Source organism: Rhinopithecus roxellana, chromosome 1 (assembly GCF_007565055.1).
Source record: "Rhinopithecus roxellana isolate Shanxi Qingling chromosome 1, ASM756505v1, whole genome shotgun sequence".
Lineage (NCBI taxonomy): Eukaryota > Metazoa > Chordata > Mammalia > Primates > Cercopithecidae > Rhinopithecus > Rhinopithecus roxellana.
In genome coordinates, this window is record NC_044549.1 from 29716469 (window position 1) to 29730624 (window position 14156).

General features: G+C 38.3%; 1 protein-coding gene and 1 pseudogene across 2 annotated transcripts in view; both read right to left on the minus strand.

Moving 5' to 3' along the window:
* MORC1 (MORC family CW-type zinc finger 1) overlaps window positions 1-14156 on the minus strand; it is a 188230-nt gene that overhangs the window by 63020 nt on the left and 111054 nt on the right. The gene's annotated exons all lie outside the window — the stretch shown is intronic.
* Window positions 11839-12038, minus strand: LOC115892307 (annotated as a pseudogene).

Genomic DNA, 14156 nt, shown 5'->3' on the forward strand with positions numbered 1-14156 from the left:
CTGGGTCAAAAGGTACATGCATTTATAATTTGGATAGACACTGCTAAATTGTCTCTGCCAGGCTTTTTGGTGGCCTAGCATATAGTCATCCTGTGATTATTCCAAGAGTACTTGAAGAGAAATACATAGTCTATTTTGAGAGTGCAGAGTTTAGATAGATAGATAGATAGATAGATAGATAGATAGATAGATAGATAGATAAAATTATATGTATATTGCTCTTATTATTATTATTGATTGTTTAGGTATCCCTGAGTTGAGAGTAAGTTAAAGTTTCCTATTACTGGTATGATTGTCTCTTTTTTTCACATATGACTTGTAATTATTGCTTTATTGACATCATATACATGTTTGATATTGGTTCAACCATTTTATTTTACCCTTTACTTTTGTAATTTAAGTTTTTAATGATACATAGTATTTTCTCTTTTTCTGGTGACCTCCATTATGGTGATAACTTTATATAATATTTTTAGTTTTCTCCATCTTTAGACAGGATCTATGTATTTCCTACTCTGAACAGTGGCAAAATTTGTTTATTTTCTCTTTCCCCTTTTCTTCCCCTGATATTTATCAACAGTATGATCCTTCCCAGTGTCTAACTTAGTACTAAGAAGTATGCTGAAATCAAATAAATGACACCTCTTGGTCTCCTATTACAGTTGAGGCAAACATCAAACTACTTTTCCCTTCTATCAGCCTTGCCTTTCCTTTTTGGTTAGCTGCATTATTTTTACATTGCCAGGGTATTTACACTCAGTTTGGTGTTTAATGTCACATATGTTTTAGGCTTTTTGCTTTAATTAAATACAGTCAATGCTTACATCCAGTTCTTTGCTGTAAATTTTCAAACATCTCTTGCTGGTTGAAGTTTGATCCCTGGTAGTTTCCTCAAAAAGAGACCGTGAGAATATTTCCTGAGTTCTTTCCTATTTTTATTTTATTTTATTTACTTATTTATTTATTTGAGATGGAGTCTTGTTCTGTCGCCAGGCTGGAGTGCAGTGGTGCAATCTCCCCTCACTGCAACCTCCACCGCCCGGGTTTGAGCGATTCTCCTGCCTCAGCCTCCCAAGTAGCTGAGACTACAGGTGCACAACTCCATGCCCAGCTAATTTTTGTAGTTTTAGTAGAGACTGGGTCTCACCATGTTGGCCAGGATGGTCTCCATCTCTTGACCTTGTGATCCGCCCGCCTCGGCCTCCCGGAGTGCTGGGATTATAGGCGTGAGCCACCATTCCCAGTTCTTTCCTATTTTTAAATATATTTTTAAAACTATTTACCTGTAGGCTTTTTATGTGAAGAGTAATTTAGTGAATATAAAAGTCTTGGTTCACACTTCCTTTCCATGAGGATCTTACAGTTTTTACTTCATCAAGTGGAGCTGATTTTTTTTTTAGATAAGAAGTTTGAAGCCAAAGTGAACTGTTTTGTCCCTATAGGTGACTTGATGTTTATACCTGTTGGTCAAAGGAATCTATATTTTTTTACAGTCAAGTAATTTTATTATAATATATGTCTTACTATTGACTATTCTGGGGGCAGATTTTCCCTATTGTGTAGCATACCATTTCAAACATGTAGCTTCAAGTTTTACCCTTTTCCTGAAAAGCATGCCTGATTTCTATCTTTAAAAATGTGTTCTTCCATTATTCTGTTTTCTCTGGGTATTCAAATTGTGCAAATATTGTGTCTCCTTCTTACTTCCATCATTATCATTTTCTGTGTAATTAATTGTAAGCAATTCTTTCCTAATTTCTATTATTTTTATTTGCTTTTTACTTTTATCCTCTACACCAGGGGACAGCAAACTTTTTCTGTAAAAGGTTAGATAGAAAATAGTTTTGCAGGTCACATACAGTCTCTGTTGTGTGTTCTCTCTCTCTCTCTCCTCTCCCTCTTTCTCTCTTTACCATCTAAAAATGTAAAAGTCATTTGCAGCTTGTGGGCCATAAATGAACAGGGGGTGGCCTGGATTTAGCCCATGGGTAATAGTTTGTGATCTGTGTTCTATATCCCCACTATCCTTACCAAAATGATAATTTGCCTTGTGTTCTTTCCAATTGTATGATTTCATTTCTTCTGTTTAAGTTCTGAAAATTATGTTTTATATCATTGTCTCCTACAGTCTCAGCATCTCTTCACAAATCCTTATATTTCTGTTTTAGAATCTTCTTGCATAAAAATGACTTTTTTATTGAGTTTTTAAAAATGTATGTATAAATGTGTCTTTAATTTCCTTCTGATGTACATTTTAATTTTTTTTCTAATTTACAGCTTTAGTGAGATACAGCTGACAAACAAGTAACAGCACAAAATTCAAATATATAATTTGAAAGCTTTTGATATATGTATAATAATCAAGATAATTAACATACCGATCATCCCCAAAACGTTCCTTGTCTCCCCAGCACCTCTTCCAACCCTGTCCCATTCCTAAGCAACCACTGATCTGCTTTCTCTTGCTGTCAATTAGCTGCATCTTCCGGAGTTTTATATTAAGTGAAATCACACAGTATGCAATTTTTTTTTTTGTTTTACTTCACTCAGAAGAATTATTTAAAAACTCATCCATATTGCTGTGTGAATCAAGAGTGCATTCCTTCCTGTTACTAAGTAATTTTCCACCAAATGGGCACGCCATAATTTGTCCTTTCACCTTTTGATGGTCATCTGGATGGCTTCCAGGTTTTGGCAATTACAAACAAAGCTGCTTAGTATAAGCACACAAGCACAAGTTTTGAAGTGGACATATGCTTACATTTCTTTTGACTAATATCTCGGAGTGGAATATCTGGGTCATATGATAGGTGTATCTTTAACTTTTTAAAAACTGCCAAACTAGGCTTACTCCTATAATCCCAACCCTTTGGGAGGCCAAGGCAGGAGGATCGCTTGAGGCCAGGAGTTTGAGACTGCTGTGAGCTATGACTGTGCCACTGTACTCCAGCATGGGCAACAGAGTGAGACCACATCTCAAAAAAACAAAAATCAAAACAAACAAAAAAAACCCTGCAAAACTGTTTTCCTAAGTCATTTTACCATTTTGCATTTTTAATGGTTGCTCTCTTTCCTAGGTCAACATAGCATAATCATTTTAACTTTATCCATTGTAGTGAGTGTGTAGTGGTTATCTTATTGTGGTTTTAATTTGCAATTCCCTTAGTTATTAATGAAACTGACTCTTCATGTGTTTATTGGCTATCTGCATGTCTCCTTTGGTTAAGTACCTGCTTAAATGTGTCTATTTTTTAACTGCATTGTTTTCTTACTATTTTTGTGTTTGTTTTTGTTTTTGTTTTGAGACAGAGTTTCGCTCTTGTTGCCCAGGCTGAAGTGCAACGGCACAATCTTGGCTCACCGCAACCTCTGCCTCCCAGGTTCAAGCGAGTCTCCTGCCTCAGCCTCCCAAGTGGCTGGGATTACAGGCATGCACCCCCATGCCCGGCTAATTTTGTATTTTTAGCAGACATGGGGTTTCTCCGTGTTGGTCAGGCTGGTCTTGAACTCCCGACCTCAGGTGGTCCACCCGCCTTGGCCTCCCAAAGTGCTAGGATTACAGGCGTAAGCCACTGAGCCCAGCCGAGTTTTAAAAGTTCTCTCCATACTCTAGATACAAGCCCATTGTCAGGTATTGTTTTGCAAATATTTTCTCCCAGTCTGTAGCTTGACTTCAATTTCTCAACAATGTCTTCTGAAGAGCAAAAGTCATTAATTTTGATGAGGTACAATTAAAAAAAATTCTTTTTATAGTTCATGCATTTTGTGTCACATTTTAGAAATATATGCCAAATACCAGGTCACTAAAATTTCTTCCTATATTTTCTTCTAGAAGTTTATCTTTTACATTTAGCTCCATGATCCATTTCAAAATAATGTTGTATACGACAGGAGGTAAGAATAAATGTTTATTATTTGGGGGGATATATGACTATCCAAATGTTTTGGTTCCATTTGTTGAAAAGATTCTTATTCTCTCTTTAAAACGTCTTGGTCCCTTAGTTGAAAATCAGCTGGCCATATACTTGTGGGTCTATTTCTAAACTCTCTCTTCCATTTCATTGCTATATTTGTCTCTTTTTACACCAATACCACACTGACTTAACTACAGTTTTATTACGAGTATTAAAATTAGGTAGTATGATTCCTCCAACTTTGTTCTTTTTTAAGGTTATTCTAAATTATTTGCACGCCATATAAATTTTAGAATGAGTTTTTAATTTCTATCAAAATGCTTGCTTGAATTTTAATTGATGCTAACTGGGGAGAATAGATATCTTAGCAATGTTGACTCTTCAAACTCATGACATAGAATCTCTCTCCATTTATGTGTTTTATTTAATGTTTTCAGCAGTGTTCTATAGCTTTCACTGTACAGGTCTTACATGTCTTTTCCCAAATTTATCTCCAAGTAGTTAATATATTTTAATGCTATTGGAAATGGTATTTTTCAATTTCAATTTCCAATTGTTTGCTGCTAATATATAGAAAGTTAATTTTTATATATTGATTTTGTATCCTGCAACCTTGTTAAAGCTCATTTCAGTAATTTTCTATAAATATTATCTGTTTTCTACACAAACTATCAGATTTTGAAAGAAAAAAAACTTTTACCTCTTCTTCTGCAATCTGAGTGCCTTTTCTTTCTTTTTCTCTCTTTTCACACCATCTAGAACCTCCTGTACAATGTGGAACTGGAGGGTGAGAGTGAAACTCCCTTGCCTCATTCCTGACCTTAGTGGGAGAACATTGATTCTTTCACTAATAAGCAAGATTTTAGCTGCAAGTGTTTTGTAAATGTCCGTTATCAACTGAGAGAGTTTTCTTCTATTCCTGCTTTTCTGAAAATTTTATCAGGAATGGCTATAGTTGCTCCTTTTTTGTATTTATATTTTGCTAGAATTCTTTAACATTTTTCTTGCAGTATTTTATTTGTTATATAATTATATGGTTTCTTATTGATATTTTACTGGAATCTTTTTTTTTTTTTTTTTATGTATCTGTTTAGATGCTATACTAGTTGCTTTTTTAAAACATGTCATTCTAAAAGTTGGATTTTCCAGGACCAGCTCTTTCCCAGAGCTTTCTATAGAAAGGGTAAGTGGAGGGTAAATTTCTAGGCAAGGTGTTTTTCACAAGCCTAGCTTCTTTTCCTCTGATCTCTACAAAAAATACCGCTTCTGCAAATTGTGCCTTATTTGAGTCCTTTCATGTGCATTTCACATTTTCTACTTCTCTGAATCACGGTTGGTCCAGTAGGGTTTCTGTTGCCTGCTGGCTATTGCAGATAATGGCTATAGCTTTTCCATCTCTAGATGTATCCTTCTTCAATAAGTGTATTTGTATTGATTCTTTTGATATGCTATCGCTGGACTCCTCCTTCGATTTCTCTTCCGTTCTTCCTGTGGAGCTCCTGCATTATCTCGATTGCTTTGAGCAGCTCTGAGAAATATGCTGATATACATCTATGCTATGGCTTGAATGTGTCCCCCCAAAAGCATGTACTGGAAAGTTAATCTGCAATGCAACCGTGTTGGGAGGTTGGGCCTAAAGGGAGGTGTTTAGGTTATGAGGATTCCATTCTCATGAACAGATTAATGCCAATTACTACAGGATTTGAGACTGCAAGTTCAATCTCTCTCTCTCTCTCGCCCTCTTTCACTCTCTTGCTTTCTGCCATGGGAATACACAGCAAGAAGGCCCTGACAAGATGCTGGTACCTTGATATTGAACTTCCCAGCCTCCAGAACTGTGAGAAATAAATTTCTTTTCTTTATAAATTACCCAATCTTTGGTGTTTTGTTATAGTATCACAAAAGAGACTAGGACAGTTTCCTAGTTTGACTAAAATTTCAGTTTGCATTTTTGTCTTCCATTTTCTGTGTTGCTCTTACAAGACTTTCAGAAAAAGAATGGGGAAATGCTAAGTCTATATAGCCATATTTATACCAAAAGTCCCCTGTAATACTTTACCTACCTTTATCATTGTATGTATCACAATATCTAATAGTTACATGTTGACATGTGGGTCTCTTTCAATAAATTATAAACTCCCAATTATTTGTTTTTATCTGTAGTACCTTGTACAAGATTTTGAGTATTATAGGTTCTCAACAAAATGCTGATGATTGGCAGGATAAACAGATGCTTCTAGAGCCTACTGCTCATGTCTTTCATAGCCAAAACAGTGCCACAAGTCCACTCTACATTCAAAAGGTGGTTACTTCTCCACTACTTGTTGGAGCTTATCACAGTATTTGGATGCTTTATATTAAATTCCAGTGTATACTCTCTTCCAGTGTTTGCATCACTCTGGGATGAGTTTTGTTCCTGATACAGCAAAATGGATTCCACAATGTACAATTCTCTTAAATTATCTGGGTTTGTAATATTTTAGGTGCTAGCTTGAAGATAATTATTTTGTGCTAGTTTTATTGTAATGGATTTTGACCTGAACTATTAATCACATCACTAAACAGAATTTTGAGTAAATAAAAATTTTATAAGTTCCATTTCATAAGTTCTATAAATTATACTCTTTCATTTTAATATCAGAGTTGCTTCTATAAAAGAACTTGAGATATTATAGAAAAACACAGCAAAGATGTCTCAACTACATTTTGAGTAGAAAGACATTAATAGTTTGTTTTTTAAGACGGAGTCTCACTCTATCACCCAGGCTGGAGTGCAGTGGCGCGATCTCGGCTCACTGCAACCTCTGCCTCCTGGGTTCAAGCAATTCTCCTGCCTCAGCCTCCCGAGTAGCTGGGATTACAGGCACCCGCCACCACTCCCAGCTAATTTGTTGGTATTTTTAGTAGAGATGGGGTTTCACCATGTTGGCCAGGTTGGTTTCGAACTCCTGACCTCAAGTGATCTGCCCTCCTTTGCCTCCCAAAGTGCTAGGGTTACAGGCGTGAGCCACCACACCCAGCCCCAAATAAAACATTTTATGTTAATACATAAGCAAGAACAGACACAGTAATGACCTCCAGTAACAGGGTGAAGGCAAAAATTCACTCATAATTGGAAGAACACAGCAGGAGACAGAGGAAGAATTCAAAGACAGCTGCACTGAACACCTTTTCTACCTTAGATCTATACCTAGAAGGTTTTACCATAGTCAATGAATGGGTTATGTTTTAACTATATATTTAGTAAAGTGCACCATATCCTTAAGAATGTTGGATATATTCCTCCCATCCATTTGAGTTCTGTTCATCTTCTTTAATTCTATCACATGCTACTTTCACTTTGTAACTCCAGGGGCAGCTCAAGTTCAGTCACCTTGAGCAACTTACATTGTCTTTTCATCTCTTAAAAGTTATCCACCTCTGAAATGTTTTTCTCTTCTTTATAATTTATAGTTCTTCTAATTCTTTCAGGATTATTATCAATGTTCCTCATACGCATAGAAACTTCTTTTCCCACAGTTCTTTCTCTGAATTTATTATAACCCTCTTGACTTCCCTTCCATTCCCAATTCTGTCTGAGAAAAAGAGTCTATCACATCAGCTATGCTCTGCCATGCCATCCTCATAATTCTCAGTCTTGGATCAACGACATCATTTTCCATCTTTGCAGAAATTCCAGGCTGCTAAAATTTGTGCAAGTTGAGTATCTCTTATCCAAAATGCCTGGAAACAGAAGTGATTCCCAGGACAGTCTGTCTGGGAATCAGATTTGGGACTTTTTGAATTTTGGAATATTTGCATATATATAATTAGTTATCTTGGGAACCCAAGTCTGAACATGAAAATCACTTATGTTTCATATACACCTTATACACAGTCTTAAGGTAATTTTATACAATATTTTAGATACTTTTGTGCATGAAACAACGTTTTGACTGTTTTGACTGCAACCTGTCACATAAACCAGATGAATTTTCCTCTTGTAGTGTTGTATCGCACTCAAAAAATTTTAAATTTTGGATTATTTTGAATTTCAAATTTTCAGATCAGTGATGCTTAAACTATATATAACCATTGAATCCACACTACAAGAAATATGCATAGTTCTCATACTCTTCCGGACAATCTTTTCACTTGTCCCTAACTAGCTTCTGTATCCATCTCCACAAAGATTGTTCCAAATCTTTCCTGTACCCTCCACATAAAGCCTACCTCTTTCATAAAAGTTTTAGGTGTATGTGAACACCCTTAACTTCTTTTCCACAATCTCAGAGGAAAAAATGTCCCTCCTCCTGCCCTAACTTAAACCCTGCACTTCGGTCCTAGTAATCCTTCCTTCCTGTCCTTACTGGACTCTTTACAAGAAAAAGGTCCCGGGCTGGGTGAGGTGGCTCATGCCTGTAATCCGAGCACTTTGGGAGGCCAAGGCGGGCAGATCACTTGAGGTCAGGAGTTCGAGACCAGCCTGATCAACATGGTGAAACCCTATCTCTACTAAAAAAACACAAAAATTAGCCAGGCATGGTGGCGGGTGCCTGTAATCCCAGCTACTGGGGAAGCTTAGACAGGAGAATCGCTTGAACCCCAGGAGGCGGAGGTTGCAGTGAGTTGAAATTGCACCACCGCACTCCAGCCTGGGTGACAGAGCAAAACTCCACCTCAACAAAAAAAAAAAAAAAAAAAAAAAAGAGAGAGAGAGAAAAGAAAAGAAAGAAAAAAGAAAAAGGTCCCATCACACCTGTGTGCTATACTTCTTCAATTTTACTGGCTTTTTCCTCTTAGTCCAGAAACATTGTCTAATCTCTCCTAATCACGAATTTACCTCAACCCTACCTAATGCTCTAGCTGTAACCCCATGTTTCTTTGCTCCTTTAGTACAAAACTTCCTAACACAGCTTATTACCCACGGCTTCTACTTCTTTACTTTCCATTCACCATTTCCCCGCATCCCACCTGGCTTTCCCTCTGAAACTTACCTTGCAGAGGTTGGCAATGGCCTTTCTGTTATAAGGCCCAATGGACTTAGCACAATGCTTAGATCATAATAGATACAAAGGAAATACTTGCACACTTAATTTAATAATCCAATGGAATTGAAGTGAAAAAGTCAAAGCAAAATAGTAAAACACAAAATCAGGAGAAAGTTTTCTAAAGCATTAAGACAAAAAGGATTTTTGGTTTATCTATTGAAGCATCCTCTGTGGAAAGAGTGATTTACATATAATTAGTGCACTAAATTTGCACATGTTAAGTGTACTAAATGAAGTTGACCTAAATGAAAAATGTAAATAGTTCCCCTAAAAGTTTTCCTTCTGGTTCTAATTAGAGATACAGATTTCCACTAATAGATACATTTCAAACAACAGACAAAGATTTTCAGCATCAGTTTTGGGGTTGGCCTATAGTTTTAAAAATATTTTTGGCACTTGGGACCCGTTCCCGCCTAGGACCACAGGCTCAAGATGGCCGGCTAGATGCATCCGCCATGCGCCTCTCCTCCGAAGGGAACCCAAGGAGCCGGCAGGTTTTCACACTTGCAGCAGATCAGCTGAGAGAACGCGGGATTCAGTCAAGAAGCCATGGGGAGCTCGAGGAGCGGAGCAGAGGCACCCAGGCAGCCTTTGCAGAGAAGTCGGATAGGCGGGGATGGCTTGTAGCTCCCGCGCGCCGGTAAAGGGAAGAAGTCCTCCCCAACAAAGTGAGTTCACAAACTTGGAAGAAGCAATTTACACAGGATGCGCAGATTTCAACAGAAGGACACAGAAAACATGAAAAAGCAAGGAAGTGGGACGCCTCCAAAGGAACCCAGTAATTCTCCAGCAACAGATCCCCATCCAAAAGAAATTCAAGAAATGCCATATAGAGAATTGTGGAAACTGATTTTAACCAAGATTAGGGGGAGTCAAGAGACTTCTGAAAAAGAAAGTAGGGAAATGTCAGTAGCAATTCTGGATATGCTTGAGGTATTTACCAACCAGTTACAGAGTTTACCAGAGCACGAGGCAAATGCGGAACTGAAGAAATCACTGGATGAAATACAAAGTACACTCGAAAGCTTCAATGGTAGACTAGATCAAGCAGGAAAAATACTCTCAAAACTTAAAAATCTGAAGCCTTTTTCTCAATTCAAAGATTTAAAGGGTTGTACTCTGGCCATTCATGTGAACAAAATCTGCTGGGTTAATTGTTATACTGGGGTCTTGGATAATCATTAAAGGTGAAATGAAAATAAATAAATAAATAAATATATATATATATATATATATATATATATATATATATATATATATATTTTTTTTTTTTTTTTTTTTTTTTTTTTTTTTTAAAATCACGTGTGGGCCGGGCGCGGTGGCTCAAGCCTGTAATCCCAGCACTTTGGGAGGCCGAGATGGGCGGATCACGAGGTCAGGAGATAGAGACCATCCTTGCTAATACGGTGAAACCCTGTCTCTACTTAAAAATACAAAAAACTAGCCGGGCGACGAGGCGGGCGCCTGTAGTCCCAGCTACTCGGGAGGCTGAGGCAGGAGAATGGCATAAACCCGGGAGGCGGAGCTTGCAGTGAGCTGAGATCCGGCCACTGCACTCCAGCCTGGGTGGCAGAGCAAGACTCCGTCTCAAAAAAAAAAAAAAAAAAAAAAATCACGTGTACTTTTTTTGAGGAATACATTCTTACATCTTTGATTGCATTTTTGTAAAATAGACTGAATAACATAGTTAACCTACTTCAAAATCTGAGTTACTTAATGAGTAGCTGTTTACCAATGATAGCATCTTTTTTTATCATTATCATCATCTTTTCAGATTTCAAAGAAGAATCATTACCCTAGAAAGCTTGAGAATATCAGTATTCATTTTTAAATGACACTTATAACTTCTCCCAGCAAGACTATTACATTTCTTTATGAGTTTAGAAAGTCCCGCAAATCGCAGACTGAATCAGTGAGAACTGCATAAGATGAACTGTCTCTGGAAGTAGAAAAACTGAAGAATCCTTAAACCACGAATAAAGAAGTGAATATTGGTGGTGCACAGAATCATCTGGGAAGCAGCAGAAATGCAGCTTCCAAAGCACCAGACCCAGAGATTCTTGTTTAGTCCGTCTGGTGTAGATCTCAGGAGTGAATATCTCTATAAAATTGTGACGTTTTCAGACAGACAGACTCACAGCCCTGAAAAGTAAAGAATGCCCCTTTCTCATTTTCTATCAATTCTTCGTGGGACTATAGAGAAAATACTTTTATGTTTCTGTACAGTTAGGATTTTCTGATTAAATTTACTTCACTTGGGACTTGGACTAAAAGAACAAATCTTAGAATTTAATCTGCAACTGATTATTAGTGGAGAGGGCATGTGAAGAGATTTGCCTCCAGAGACATTTACCTCCCTGGAAATATGTGTTTATATTTTAAGGCAGGAATAAAACCTGGGACCACAGAGACAAGACCAGAATTGTAAAGCTGGAGAAACTAGTCTCATCTTCCCCTACTCCCAGAGATCTGTTTACATTCCAAAGGGTAGGAGTTACAACTCAGGGCCCTTCCTAAAGAGCAAAAGAGTGTGGAGAGTGTGGTTGCCGCTCTCCTATAGAAATGTCCAGATACATTTTCTTGGGATTCTTTGCCTACAGTACAAATTGTAAGATATCATCTGATCTGACTCTCACCCGATCCACTGCTCCGGGGTAAAAACCGGAACAAAGGGTAATCAGCATGATTCCTTGTATTATATATAACACTTTCCTCTGCTCCAGAAATACCATGTTTATATTCAAAATGGTATCAGTAAATACAGATATTTGAAACGTAGCCGCTTGTGATAGAAGATTGGCAACTAATATTCACGGGTTCTAAAATTTGAATGGGTCTTTGCAAATATCTAGCTTAATTCCCCACCCCCACCTTTTTTATTTGTTAAAACAGGAAGTACTTGACTGTGTCCTCTCCCTATTGCCCTCCCAGAGGAAGAGAGGAATGATCACCAATAGCAAATGAACGGCCAGTTGCAGTGAAGCAACACACGAATTCCACGCTCAGGAGAGAATGCTGTGCCTCCTCCTCGTGGTTTCCTGTGCCCTAAACGTTCAGAGAAGCTTCTCTAGAAATGACCTATAGATATAGTCTTCATCTGCTTCTTTTCACCAGGCTGCAGGTACTCAGATCAAGGACTACAGACACCAGGCAGGCCTGAGGTCACTCAGCTTATGAACAGGGCTGGGTCCTGAAGGCAGGGATCCTAACGCCAGGCCAATGCTGTCCACCACATCCTGCTGCTTGCATCTCCTTCTTCAAAGAGCTCCTAAGCATTCCTCCTTCTGTAAAGCTTCCCAAAGTCACCTTGCCTTCCAAACCTGCCCACCATAGACAGAGCTACTGAGAAAAAGAAATTATGATTACTATTAGCCATTAATTTCTCAACTTCTCTTACACAGAAGAGCTACTGAGCCAAACTGAAAATAGAAAAGCAGAGTCGTTCCAACAGCTTTGAACTAAGAATCCATCCTACATTTCAGATCTACCCTGTATTCCTACATTGTTTATGTCACATTGGCCAGAGGGGCAATATAGTTTAGTAATAGAATGAGGGGTCTGGAGCCAGTCTGCGTTGGCTGAAATCATGGTTCTGCAGTTTCCTAACGCCATCTTTGGCAGATTATTTCTCTGTGACTCAGTTTCCTCATCCACAAAATAGGAATCGTAACAATCATAGTATTGTACTAAGGATTAAATGTCAGTGCATTTACAGCACTGCTCATAGAGGCACATTCTAAGTGTTATTATCATTTTATCCCTCCATTCATCCTTCTCGTTAGGTTTTTTCATCCATGTAATACATACAGTTACAGGAATTAGTTTTAGAATTCACCAAAAGTATACATAATTATGGAAATCTTGGGGAAGAGATTGGAGAGAAGGGAATTGGAAATATGAAAAATATGTAATTCTCCTTTATTACAAAAAAACCCTGCAGTGACCACATGGTATAATACATGCAAAAACAAACAGTGGGTGAACCATGAAGTATATATAGCTTAAGCAGCAACATCCCTCCCTTACACAAGCCTCTTCCATGGCACTGTCCTAACTTCTTGTTTATAATTTGGCATTTTCTGTTTTAAAAGGGACCCCAAAAATTGTAGGAACCTCAGACTCAAACAAAACAAAACAAAATCAAACTAGATCTGCTGCTGTTCAGAAGCACTATAAGTAATACTTCGTTTTATTTTCAAATGCCAGAAATTATTCCTAGTGGTCTTGGCTTGTGCCTACAAGCCGTTTTTGGGGTTCCGCCAAGTAGAGGAAAAGTTATTCTAGACCCTTGTGAAGCAAAGTTCATGGACAAATGTCAGTTAGTTCTTTAGGACTCGATGCAAATCCCTGATGTGTCAGGAGACCTTACACCCTGGTTAGAACTCTAGACTTGGAGCGGGAAGACTAACGGAAGGAGTGGAGAGGTTAAATCACATGTTGGTAAAGTCCAAGGGGAAAAATAGACCCCAATTAAGATTAAGTATGAATTTTACTCTGACCTCCAGGAATTGAGATGGAGGAAGGGAGCAGATTCAGATCACATATATGGTCAGGGGACAAGGATGAATGAAGTTGAATCAGGAGTACAAGATACAAGGTTTAAGTTCAAAATCAACAACAGTCATGAAACACAGTTCCCCAAACTGAATTCAAAATGTAAAGTTAGGTCCTAAGTAAGAAGGAAATTGGGTCAAGCAAATTGAAAAACAGGATTCAAGCTCAGAGAGGCAGACTCAGGTGGGCTGGTGCCCAGAGCGTACAGGCGCGGAGGCACAGACTTCCTTGAGAGGGGAGCAGTGAGCAGCCTGCTGTGGAAGGAAGCTGAAGACTTATATCTTACTCTGAGCAGAGTCAGGAAACAGGCCCTGAGGTGTACCCTGGACACCAGGCAGCCTCTGATAGTCCCTGATTAACATGCACACTAACTGGAGACTGGTTGTACACAGAGTTCAGATGCTTAAGGAGTTTTTGTAGGGTAGAGATCAAATAGGTGTATTCGCATTAAAACCCAAATTAGTATTCCCTGCAGTGAAAATCATTTCAGGCAACACATCTGAACCTCTACTCCTCTCTCCATCTCTGCTGTGAGATGTGAACAGGAATGACTGACCAGCATGCAAAGGGAGGGATGTAATGTGCCAAGACTGCCTGCAACTGCCAAAGCTATTACTGTCCTCCTGGGAGGAAAAATGTGTTCCCTCTGGACTCAAAC